Here is a 13,759-nt window from a genome sequence, read left to right as displayed (position 1 = left end):
TCACCTCCTATGCTAATTTTCAGAATGACATCTGCCTCACCAGTTTGTTTCTTTTTCTAAAGTGTTGTTTTTGGTAATATTTCTCTTGGTACATTATAATTACACATAATAACAGGATTCTCTGTGATATATTCATATATGCACAACAAATAATTTGTCCATTTCATTCCCCCATACCCAACTTTCCCTGCCCTCCTCCCTCACCTGGTTCCCTTCCTTTGGTCTTCTGATCTCTGTTTTATTTTCAAAAGGTCCATTTCCTTTCCTCTTTTCTCTTTGACTTTCATCTTATTATGGTGTTCCTACCGTGAAGCTTCAATTATTCTCTAGGTCTTTATTTTTAATACTGATTGATTGATCAATTGATTGATTAGTTGCAGTGCTAAGGAGGGAACGCAGAGCCATAAGGCAGCATTGTAGGCAGCAGTTTACCACTGAGTCACACCTCAGCCTAAGGCCTTTAATTTTTGATTAAGTTCCCTTCCATGGTGGAGAAACATGTGTTTTGACAATAACTAGGAATGAATTAAAATGATTGTTTCACCAGTTACTAGTTCTGTCATGTGCTCTTGGGCCAATAACTTGTAACTTGGTTTTTTTTTAGTAAAATTATGAAAATAGTAATCATCTTGTAGATTTATAATTATTACCTTATACTGATTAAGTAGGTAAAGAAACTGAATAAATGCTAGGGGCATGAAAATCATTCATTCCTTTCCTTTGATACATTCCTCTCTTATGCTTGTTTTGAATATCTCCAAAAATAAACCCAATCAAAACAAAACAAAACAAAACTTGGTCATGAATTAGTTCTCACTGGAGTTCAAAGACACTTGTCGATTATTCTTACAAATTCAATTGCTAAAAATCTTGAGCCCCAAATTGTAAACTCTGGTGACACATGGCATATTCATGGATGATGTATTTGAAGTGAATTAAAGACCAATGATTTAAAGTTCTGGATATTTATAACAATATGGATTACAGCTTTGCATGAGCATAGGCTCACTCTTCTGCATGATGGCAATCAGCTGGATCTAGTGCCAGCTCCCTGCTTTAGATGTGGGTTTTCCATTTGTTGCAGTCCCCAGCATGCGTTAACAAAATCTTGGGCCAGCTCCTCTTTATGCATCTCTAGTAACTCCCTAATCCTTACACATTTAGGTTTAAGACTCCAGATTCTTCATGCAGATTGAAAATATTTTTTTTTTCAATTCTGGAGCTTGAACCCAGGGTCTCGTGCATGCTAGACAAGTGCCCTATCTCTGAGCTATATCCCCAACCCTTTAAGAGATGATAATTTTTATTTTATTTGTTGATCACCATGCTGGGGATTGAACCCAGGACTTTGCATATGCTACCCAAATGCTCTACCACTGAGCTACATCCTCTGAGAAGACAACTTGAAAGGCATTGTAGCTGATGATGGTAGAATTGGTGAAACCCTATCCTGTTTGTCTTATCTGAAACCCTTGCTGGTTTTTCTGTCAGCAGTATTTATTCAGCATAATTGCTACAGTGTCTGTGTGAGACTTGGCAGCTTAAGAAGTGTCCTGGAAAGCTATCATTTATTTGATCATATAAGACAGCAGGGCAGGTAGCATGATAATCCCCACCTAATGATAAGAAACCAAGCTTTCAAGGGGTTGCTGGAAAGGGTCAAGTTTCCTCTGGTGGTGAATGGAGTTACTGACTCCAATTCCAAAGTTTGGCTTGCATTTGTTAAAGGAAGTTTTATTTTATTTTTGTACTGGGGATTGAACCTAGGAGTACTTTACCACTCAGCCACACCCCTAGTCCTTTTCATTTTTTAAATTTTGGGACAGGATCTTGCTAACTTGCTGAGACTGGCCTTGAACTTGAAATTCTCCTGCCTCAGCCTTCCGAGTAAGGGGGATTACAGTTGTGTGCCACCACGCCCAATTGTTGGAGGAATTTTTAAAGAAAGCAAAGGCCATTGCCCTTGAAGAGTTCATATCAAATAGGGTTGCTAGGAAAAAGTGCAAGGAAACATGTCAGGAATATGAGTAAGGAACATGTATAATATTGCAAAATTAACTATTACAACAGGAGAAGTTTGCGGCAGGAGGTGGGCGGGGCTTGCTAGCATGATTGTAACTGGGTGAGATTCATCATGATGGAGAAAAATCTCTGTCTAAAAGAGTAAATGGGTTTGAAAACAAATTTTGAAGACTTAGTTCTTTGTGTCGGGGTCAGTAATTTTCCTTTGTTTTCAAAGTATAATGTGCATCCTTGAGCAACTGAATGATAGGCGATTGCTTATGGAAAATAGTGTTATATAAGTGTCATAAAACTCAGTAATTAAGTGGAAGACATGTAAGTCATGGGCAGGACACTGAGAGGAGATTACTCTTCCTGGGGCAGATGAAACAGGATGATCAAGCTGAAAATAGATGGGCCATAGAAGTTACTACTCACTATAGTCATGCTAAGGGCAATGGTCAGACTTGAACATGTAGCAAGAGCAACCAATTCTGTTGAATCTCTGTTCAACGCTGTTGAAGCCAGGCCACTGGTCTAGAGTCAGTGCGCCTCACTCCTTTTCTTGCTCTGCCAAGAAAGTAGAATTAAGATCCTCCTGCTCAACAGATTTGGAAAAGGTATTTGCCAACTCGGACAGTTCAGCCCAACCTTATGTTTCTCCTTAAAGAGCTCTCTGATTTAAAAGTGCTTTGGGAAAAAGTATTAAGGATGACTAACAAAAGAGGAAGCACAGGAAGATACCACTGCACAGAATGAGATTGGCTGGATTCTGTTGTGGAAGCCTAGGTGTTTCTAGTAGTTCATGGCATGAACTGCAGTCTTACTTTCCATCACAATGGGAACGTGTTTTTAAAGGGAAGAGGTAATTATAAGAGCATCTTCTGCAACTACCTCATTGATTTAGGCACTTTCAGTTAGAGAATCTGGAAAGTCAGATGTATTTTCTTAAAGAAAATATTAATCCATGATATAAAAATCAATGTTTTATAAGGGCACAAAGGATATTCAATGTAAATAGGAAAGGTAAACCAAAGACAGATGGCTCTGTTGAAAGATTTTAAAACATAATTTCAACTGCTAATTTCTTTTTTAACTTTTTCTTTTTACACTGATTAGTATCATTGGCTCTAGGGGAAGAATGCATGAAGAGTAAATTAAAAGCATGGTGATTATCTCCTCTACTAAAAAGCGAAGGCAAAGCAGACAGTATCTGGGTCCACCACATGCAGCTTGATGACTTATCTACCACTGAGAAGGGGGTCTGGAATCTGGTGAATGCTGTCAGCAGAATTGGCAGCTTTAATTATACTGGCACCACCCTCCAAGGTGAGGACAGTCCGATTAGAACTGATGAAACTGGTTAATGAAAAGCCTTACAGGTTATGAAGTCATATTGTATAATTGAAGAAAATTGCAGTTATCGCAAAGTGTTTTATCTTTTCCTCATTCCTTAATGCTTAGTGAAAGATGAAAGGGAAATGACTTTTCACTGTACTTCACAACAAGTTTTTTTTAGACAGAAAGCATAAATTGAAGGATGGCAACAACAATTTTTTCTTCTTAGGAAAGACCTGTCAGGGCTCAAGATACCTTCATGTTAAATTTATTTGAAAGGTTAGAGGTGTAGCACAGTGTAGAGCATTTGAATAGTATGTACAAAACTCTGGGTTCAATCCCCAGTACTACTTTTAAATATATGTATATGTGTGTGTACATATACATATATATAAACTTTAGCATACACACACACACACACACACACACACACACACACACACACACACATATAACCTTAGCTTTGTATTTGACTGTTTGTAAATCCCATGTAGGACTACGAGACTGGACCACTTCAGGAGAAAGGAATTTTCTGGTTTGATCTTATCTTCATCAAGAATAGTATAGAATTAATTTTTATTGTTTTATTTTTGGTTTTCTGTTTATCTTTTGTTTTATTAAATAAGTGGCAGACAGTTGGCTCTTGGTTTGATGCATAAATCTTCCCTTTTCTAAATGCTGTGATTAATTGCATGCATATGAAAGATTACCTGGAGTTATGATAAGGGAATACTGATGCCTTTAGTCACTGTCATGAATCACTCCCATCATTTCCCTCTTGAAAGACAGGCCAAGATAATGCTGCCTTAGCCAAATACTTCCTGTGTTTATATTGGCTTACTTGGCTCAGCAGGTTTTGTACATCTGTGGAAAGCATGGTTGAAATCTTGAGTTTCATGGTGAGAAATCTAACATGTCATTGAGGAAGTCCAAATAAGGGAAGTTATGATATGTGGAAAAAAATTCAACATACCATGTCCTAGGAGGAGAGTTTGCCTGCATTTGTTGTCAATCTTCCTTTCTTCCATCCTTCAATAGATATTTGTTGAGTGCTCTACCTTGGGAAATCACAACAAAAAAATGTGTAAGACCCAGTTTCTGCTCTTGAGCTTCTAACTATGTGTTGGAAGTGATTTATGGAAATGTTGGATTGAAATAAATGCTGTTATATAAATTTTGAGAAAGTGTCATAGTATGACTAAGCTTGTGCATGGGCCCATTGTATGCGTATGCCTGTGTATTGGGAGTTGGGGGTGAAATCAGAAAACACACATTGAGGAATAGCCGTTGTCTTAGTCTTAAATAAGAAATAGAACTAGAGTTGTAAACTTTTGGGTCATGAGTGGTATTCAAAGGCAGATATGTTTAATTCAGCCATCATCTGGTTTTAAATTTTTGTAATCCCTTGCCAATAACTAAGATCCTTTTTTAATTTTTTTTCTTTTGGTTGTTGATGGACCTTTTATTTTTATTTATTTATATGGGGTGCCGAGAATCGAACCCAGTGCCTCACACATGCTAGGCAAGTGCTCTACTACTGAGCCACGACCCCAGCCCAATATCTAAGATTCTTGAGTTTTTTCTGAGAAACCTACAATTTGGGTTCCTTTTATAAATAATAATAAATAATTTGAAATTACTTCACTCCTATCAATTATTTCCCTGTGGCTATTTCCTGAAAACTTAGAAATAACCACAGGGAAATAATTGATAGGAGTGAGGTAATTTCAAACTATTTATTCAATTTTTAAATTGACAAATAATTATATATATATATATATATTATTATGTACCTAATGATTTTTACATGTATATATTATAAAATGGATAAATCAAGCCAATTAACATATATATTACTTCAGAAACTAACTTTTGTGATAAAAATACTTTAAATACTTAAAATCTTTTAGCAGTTTTCAAGTATGTAATACAAATTTAACAAGTGCTCCCTCCAGGTGATTCTGATATATGCTGGAGTTTCCCAACTACTTCTGTAACCAATAACAAACTATTAAAATTTTTAATGAGGGAGTTTTAAGAAGATAAGACTGGCTGCAGTGATAAGAAATTATAGAATGGAAAGCTGTTAGCAGACAATTATTTAAATAAAAGATAAGTTCTGGATCAAGGCAGTGGCCAAGGGGGAGTCACTAAAACAAGCAACCCAGCACATGAAGGAGATTCCTAAGGTAGCACTGAAGAGGATTTGGTACCTACTGGACAGGGAGGAAGGAAGAATTTTTTTTTTTTTTTTTTTTTTTTTTTTTGTGGTGCTGGGGATTGAACCCAGAGTATTGCGCTTGTGAGGCAAGCCTCTACGAACTGAGCTATATCCTCAGCCCAGGAAGATTCTTAGAGTAGTTGGTAACTTAGAAGACACGTCGACTGAGAATGTCTATGAGAATGGACATAAGAATGTCCACCCAGAAGGCAGAGTTATTTCTAGGAGAGGGTGGCCTTCAGTGTTTAGGAAAATATTTCAGAAGTCAGTGGGATTTGAATGTATTTTTGCTGGTTAATAAAAATGAGTTTGGGGCCTAGAGAATGGTTTGGGAGGTAATGGTAGATGAACTTACCTAGGGGAGAAGAAGAGTGTAAGAAATGAATTGATCATGATTTAAACACAGGGGAACCCAGCTTTTAAAGGCCAGGTGATGGAGGAGGACCTACAAAAGTGATAGCAAAAGAATAATAAATCATTCCTTACAAAATAACCATAGTACAAATAAATCCATTGAACAAAGATCTTTGACTCACAATTATTTAGATGAGAAAAATAAAAACACGCACCATCCTTGTTCAATTTGGGTGATGTTATTTTTGCTTTCAGAATTTTTTAATGGTGTTTTATAATAATTATTTCTAGATGTTTACACAATTAAATTTATGCATCATGAACACTAAGTTGAAATAAAGAGGAAAGAATAAATAAGTGCTTATTACCAGCAAATACTTCAAACAAAGATGTAATTTGCAGTCTTTAAAACTTGAGACTTGTGGAAGGTGGTTTCATAGGGCATGGCAGGGATGGCTTGTATCACTTTCTAGGCACGGCAGAGGGAGCCCTTATGAGGTGAGAGAGTGGAGAGCATTTGGCCAGGGGTCAGGGAGGAAGAAGAGAAGGAGAATCTAATCAATTATACCTTAGGTAATGGATTGACAGAAGAGCTTAACTCCTATAATAATCTTAGTGGAAACCATATTAACCTTATGGCTGAAGCATCTGTGCATGGGTGAAACAATGTCAGCAGGTCCTCAAAGGCAGCATCTGCCTATGTGTTTATCCCCCCCAACCCCAGCTGGAGATTTTCCCTGACTGCTGGATTTCCCCCATCCTCCCAGGTACTCATGCCCCCTGATGGCAGAAACTGGTAATGGCTACATTACCAGGTTCCTTCAAAGACATACCAAGTTTGCAATAACTGGGTAATTTTCCTAGCATAGGCTCTAGTCTTCTCAAAGAACACGGCACTAGTGACACATGAAGTATTAATTTTAAGCTATAATAAATCCAAATGTATGTCTGTATAAACTGCACATGAGCCACTCAGTTCATAGGGGTAGAGTGGCTATTGGAGGCCATGATTGGGTGAGCATGCCCAGGGAAGGGTGGGAATGTGGACAGGGGATTGTGCGTGCTGCTTGAGAGGACTCTAACCTTTGAATAAAAAAGTAAAGAGCTGGAAATTGAGCTGAACATATTTTAGGACCAATGATCGCAATTTTGAGTTTCCTGTGGCAGGCCTTGAGGATGATGGTGATAACCATGATATGAACATCTGGCAACAGAAGTGGGATTGTGGTGCTTTCTGTGTGCCAGGTCCTATTCTGAGTATTTATAAATATTCAATAGTGCCATATCACTTTATAATTAACCCCATCCTTAAGACGAAAGAATCAAATTTCCCTGCCACACTGGTATAAGTGGTAGAGAGGGTCTGATTCCAATGATCTTTTCTTAAACTAAAGCCTGAGTCCAGACTAACCTGATGGCAATGACACAGTGGCACCCAAGTTTTTACCTCCTCTTCTCTTTCTTCCCATGTCTCAGATTTGCCCTTCCCATGAATGCATTTACACATTGTTTCATTTACTCATTCATTCGTTCAACAAATATTTGCTGAATTCTTGTACACCTAGGTACTATGTTAGATGCTGGGAATAAAGATGAAAATTCCTGTCCATCTTGCAGCATAATGTGGAGACAGACACATGAGCAAAGAATTCCACAGGACTGGGAGCAACTCTCTAACAGAATGTGAAGTGGGAACAGAAAAAGTCACTTGTTAGGTGGCCCAGTCAAGGTCGGTGTGGCATTTATATGCTGAGGCTAAAAGGATGAGTACTAGTTTATCAGTGATTTAGAAATAAGAGAAGTCTTCAAAAATCCTGCAAAAAACACAGGAAGTAGGATGTGTCTTAGGAAAGGATGGCCAGAGTGTGGGGTGAGGGTTGAACTGAGAGTTATCAAGATACAACGTGGATCAAGAAGACAGGGCTTTTGTATGAAGGTCTTTTTACTATCTCCTCCTTTCCCGGGTGTTGTGGTTTAGATATGAGGTGTCCCCCAAAAGCTCATTTGTGAGACAATACAAGAACATTCACAGGTGAAATGACTGGGTTATGAGAGCCTTAAGTCAATCAGTGAATTAATCCCCTGATGGAGATGAACTGAGGGTAGGTAGGGTGTGGCTTGGGGAGGTGGGTCATTGGGGGCATGCCTTTGGGGTATATATTTTGTATCTGGTGAGTTTAGTCTCTCTCTGCTTCCTGATCATCATGTGAGCTTCAAAAAGTTGACTAAACCGCAGGATGAGTAGCACTGGTTAGGGAGACGGCAAAACTCTGGAGGACTTTAGTATAGCTATTCTAATAGCACTTAGGGTACTTTACAGAAGGGGAAAAGATACACTGAAAGTTTGAGGAAATTGCTTCAAGGTGTTGAAAATACCTTTCTGTTGAAAGCAAGGCATAAAATCAAACCCTAATATAAATTATTAGTTAGAAGGGGATTGATATAGCATTTGAAAACTGGATTTTTAGATAAACTGGGGAAAACTGAAGTTCCTACCAGAACTACATTTTGTGTTGTATTGATCTTAGTAACTTTTGGAGGAAGAGTAGCAGGAGTGGTAGTGTCTATGACCATTATTGATAGGATTCCAAAACCAAGGGGCATGAGGAAAGGGTGAGTTTTGATACACTGAAGTATGACTGGAAGAAGCCATGAAGGGTGCATTGGAGGTTTCAGGGAAGACAGCAGAGTTTGGGCTTGGCTGCACATGGTGTTTCTGGATGTCTTGATGGCATGGTAAAGAAGAAAGACCTTGATCTTGGAACCGGGACAGACCTGGGTTTGCATTCTATGCCAGTACCCTCACATCTCTGTGACTCAGTTCCTTCAGCAATAAAATGTGCATCACCATAATGCCTCCATAATGGAATAAAGATGAAATGGAATATTGAGGAAAAGAGTCTTGTGTTACTATGTGCTATATAGAAGTGAATTCATATTTTTTTCTGAGTTATCTACATTAGATTTAATGTTAGTTCATTTTATATAGATTTTCTTGGAATATTGTCTGCCTTCCTGTTCAGAATAATCTGTTTGTTAAAACTGTGAGATATTTCTTGAAGCCCCAGTGGTCTCATACATATTGCCAGGTGAGCAGGCTGAAGTCTGTAAGACCATGAGTCCAGTGATGGGGAGATGGAAAAAGCAGGCTCAACTGTGCTATTTGGAGTCACTCCACATGTTGATGCTGGGCCGAAATCCCTAAGCATGGTCCAATGGGATGCTCACTGAAATATATGGTTAACATGAGGAAGAGATTGGATTATAAATCCTTGGAAGTAAGCCTTCTGAGATAATATCTGATGCAAGAACCTCAAGGGAAACTAAATTCTTTAATCGATGGAAAGCCTGCCTTACAAAAGCTTTTAAACATTTAAACACCATCCTATAAATCAAGTTAGAAATATCCCACCAAGGAATAAAGGAGCTCTTGCCATGTAAAATATTAATTTGTCTTTTCAAGACAGAGCAAACACTTCATTTAGAAGGACATTCTTAGGAGGTGGTGGAGAAAGCAAACAACACGGAATAAACTCATTGTGTTGACCTTGGACACCCACTTACTTGTCTCATACTGAGGCCCCTTTAATGACAAAACGTTGTCCCAGGATATTTAATTTGAAGTGGTTCTCATGCCTTTGATTACATATTTCCTGGCAATTGTTCCCAACTATTTATTAGTAATTTATTTGAAATTGAATAGTAAACTTCTGTTTAAAATTTAACATAAATGCTTCTGGAATTGCAAAGGGATGTTTGGAGTAACACTGGATTTTAAAATATAGTTAGTCTGCAAAAACAAATATTAGTAATCACAAAAGGGCAAACATCTACCACATGGCCATTTTTTCATTTGCTATAATATACATTCATCTGGAGTAACTCTGAAACTAGCCTGGAAGACTATCAGAAAGGAAACTATATGATTAGCAAAGTTAAAACCTGATTTGCATCTAAAAAATGTAGCATATGCTCATTTATGTGCAAATGTAATGGAAAAAGGCTGTAGGTAAAGTGGCTAAAGCCTAAACAAAATAAACACTTAATTTTCTTTTATTGTACCCTGTGACTATTAATAATATTATGGAACCAAGTAAGAAACATTAAGCCAAGCAGGGGAGCTATAAATGTTCCTAGACTATGCACCACTGTTGATATTAGCAAATAATCGCTCCAGAGTTCACATAAAATGCAGATGGAAGTACAAAGAAGATATTCGGTGAAGTCAGCAGTGGCAGTGAACTGTTCACAGGTGAAACCAATAACTAGAGGGCCGGCTCAGCAGGGGGAGGGTCTGTGGAAGATATCAAGAAAAGGGCTTTTGTAAATCATTGCATTTTGACATGTCTCTACCTATTGACACATGCATGTTCTACACTTGTGGGGTTCCTCTTGGTCTTCATTCCAGCTCATAACATTGTTTGAGAATTTGCAGAACTCTGCTATTGATCATCATTATAACTCACTGAGTTGGTAAGATGGTTATTGTTCTCTCCATTTTACAGATGAAGAAATCAGAGCTCTGGGTACACACAATAGATAAGACTCAGGAGTGAATTATGCTAGGTTTATGATTGCAATTCTCTCTCTCTTTTTTTTTTTTTTTTTGATGATCTCTAGAATCATTTTAATGATTGTCACATAAAGTGATATTTGGGACCAGAAATCAATAATGTTTTCTGGTTAATGCATAAAATAATCATTTACTAAATTTAAATGCATTGCAAAGCTTGCACAAAATCAAGGAATCTGTAGAGGCTAGAAATTAACAAGAAGACTCTAGGGGTAAAGTGGCACTATGAAACACGATGGTCTCTGCCAATCCATCAAATCTCCACTCTGACAGCTTCATGGTGTATGTCACCAACAGATAGAGTCCATGAGTGACTCAAGGTGAGACCCAGAAGGGCTGCAATCTCAGAGTAGTAAAAATTGGAGTTAGGTGCACTGTACAGAAGAAACCAACACAGAAATTTGCCAATGACATTCAACCAGAATGTAAGCAAATACTTTTGGTAAAAAAATGTTAAGAACTGGTAGGCAGAAACAAATACATTTCACGTTTGAAAGAATTCAGCTTCAACATAGGCCTCAAAACATGCCCACAAATCTGTTTTCTTATAGGACATAAACCACACATTCTCATAGAATAAGAACATAAACTCACAATCAAAAAATCACAAATCACAAGGGAAAACATACCACAGTAAATGAAAAATAAAGAAATAATAGAGTCAAATAAGCGATTTTACATTTTTTTATATTGGAAACATTGGGATTATAGTATATATACATGTTTCATGTCATGGTTGAGATGGCTAGATATCTATAAAATTAATTTTCACCTATTTCACATAGTAGAATTATAGGATATATGACTGTCTAGTTTGATTCCATTTTCCAGTTCCCTTTGCAATTAGATGAGGTCACGTAATTAGGTTCTCACAAATGAAATTGAATGGAAGTGATGTCACTGCCTCTGTTGGCCCTTCACATTTGGTTGGAGCCCAGATATTCACCAACCTGACTTTAACTATATACATGTTGACAATGTCCTAAGGGATGGGGAATCAAAGGCTTGGTTAGGACATGGTACTCTAAATGGACATAGAAGAGAGATCTGCCCCACTAATCTGGACTACGTGCATTTAGACAAGGTGAGAGAGATATATAAACCTCTTACTTCATTAATTATTTGCATTGAATTGTTAAAGCTCTAGTTTTATGCTAATATGCTGTTAGAAAATAAAAGAGATACTTAAAAAAAAAGGCAAAACCCACTAAACCGTATTTTTTAAAAGGCCAAATAAACCTGAAGAAAGAATCAACTAGAACTTTGAGAAAAAAAAAAAAATTCAGTTCAACTTACAAAACCCATAAAACAGAAGGAAAAATAGTGAATGGAAAAAGTTACCGTATCTCTATCTGGAGAAGGTAAATGATGATTTTATTTGGAAGTCTTTCCCCTAAATATGCATAGCATAGATTGCAAAGGACCTGGCAATCATTCATTCTTCTACCTCTTTCCTTCCATTCACCCCATTCTATATTGGCCATTGTGAAATTTAGTGTTTGGTGTTACTTGTTCATAAAGAACATCATTTAGATTTCCCATGAGCCAAAAGAGTAGTTACTTAATCCCTGTCTCTTAAAAACCCAATTTAGAAAAATTTTTTCTTCGTATCATCACAAAAAGGTAGCTTTGTTGATCTCTAAAACCCACAAAAAAAATGTTCTTTGTTTAAATATTGTGAATTATATACATTAGTTTCATTTTGAAATTTTTATTGTGCATGAAACACTACTGATTTTATAAAGGAGATATTCGAAGTACAAACATGTCTATAAAAGAGGATTTCCCCCTTAATAAATATCTTGTTTTTCCCAAGATTAAATTTATTGGCTAGTATTATTTTGTTTGAGTGCTATTTGTGTTGGTTAAAGGAAAAAGGTAAAATTGTTTTGACAATTGCAGTAAAAAATTAAATGATTTCTCTTTCATGGTTTAGTAAGCATTACATGCATCTGTTCATGTTAAGTTTTATTCCAGTAAATGAGCGACAGTGATTCTATCCTAAAAAGTGTAAATTAAATTTTAATTTCATTTAAGTTTGTAATATTAAGTATATTGAAAGATATTTTTGAACTCCTTTGATACTTGGTAGCAATAAGATATTTATAGCAAAACCAGTGTTAGAATAATATATTGCTCAAAAAGGTAATATGCATAAAATTAAAATTTACTGGCCTTCCTTTTAAGATTTATTCTGCCATTAATTCCAAAATCAGGTAGCTCTAAGCAGTCCTCAAGCAATACAATAATTCATTAATGGGTGTAGTTCAGCCCTCCATGTGATCAGCTCAGTAAGTGAGCAATTTAGAGCTTTTGCTGCATGGCAAAGCATATAACTAGGAATGGAACCATATTGGGTATTGAATGCACGTGAGCTAATTTTCTCGTTAGTGTTGAAAGGGTAGAAAAAGGAAAATGTAGAGAACTGTTTTCTCCATCCACTAGGGACAGAGTACAATTTATAATCATAAAACTAAGCATTCAGTAAAAGTACTAGTTTTATTTTCTGCAAATTGGTAAAGGATAAATATAAACTTATATGAATTTTCTTTACTCCTTTTCCATGAAGTTGTTGTTTTGTTTTCCTTGTACTTATATTTTAAATGATCAAGGAGATATAACACTGAACTTGATTTTTAAAGTAGGAGTACTTTCTTTCTATGTGGACCTATACACAGTTGAGTGATATTTCAGGAAAATGCTTCCTAATGAGTATAAGCATCATATTCTTGAGCAGATGTTGGACAGCTGTTATGTGTTTGTTGACTTGTCCATTCCTTGTGTGATGGTGTTGAACACAGTTTTCATGATTCAGCTAGAAAGCCATCTATAATGACTAGTATACCTCTGCAGATCTTCAGGAGGTCCACAGAACCCAAGTCATTCTAGTTTTTGAGGATTCCCATATATTGAAGAATGTAGAAACACCAAAATGTTTTGAAAGCCATGATGGAGCATATGTATATGTGGACCTCACAAGGCGAGATGACTCAGGTCTTTCTTGTCAATCATAGGAGGCCATTTTAAGGATTTTCTAATTTAATGTTTATGCAGAGATGAAATTCACTGTTAGCCAGCCAGTAATTGAATTTCCAAATACAACTGGACAACATCGATGAACTAACCATTTTAAAAGGTTATGCCTGTGTTTCCAAAATCCTGAAACTCCTTATCAGCCGCTCTTCGGCCTCATGCCACCGTCCTTCTCCTGCCAGTTCTTCTATATCTAGAAAAACTCCACAAATTTTCTGAAGGTATATATAACAATAACA

General features: G+C 36.8%; 1 protein-coding gene and 1 long non-coding RNA gene across 7 annotated transcripts in view; one reads left to right on the top strand and one right to left on the bottom strand.

Annotated features, from left to right (window-relative positions):
- Positions 1–13,759, top strand: part of NCKAP5 (NCK associated protein 5) — a 1,127,143-nt gene that overhangs the window by 164,153 nt on the left and 949,231 nt on the right. The window lies entirely within an intron of this gene.
- LOC306658578 overlaps positions 11,184–13,759 on the bottom strand; it is a 50,357-nt gene continuing 47,781 nt past the window's right edge. The window contains exon 2 of the long non-coding RNA XR_013763089.1: positions 11,184–12,823. This is a non-coding gene — a long non-coding RNA (uncharacterized lncRNA). The remainder of the gene's footprint in view (positions 12,824–13,759) is intronic.

This window comes from Sciurus vulgaris, assembly GCF_902686455.1.
Source record: "Sciurus vulgaris genome assembly, chromosome: 3".
Lineage (NCBI taxonomy): Eukaryota > Metazoa > Chordata > Mammalia > Rodentia > Sciuridae > Sciurus > Sciurus vulgaris.
The sequence above is the reverse complement of the archived record's forward strand: the minus strand, read 5'-3'. Positions and strand labels throughout refer to the sequence as shown.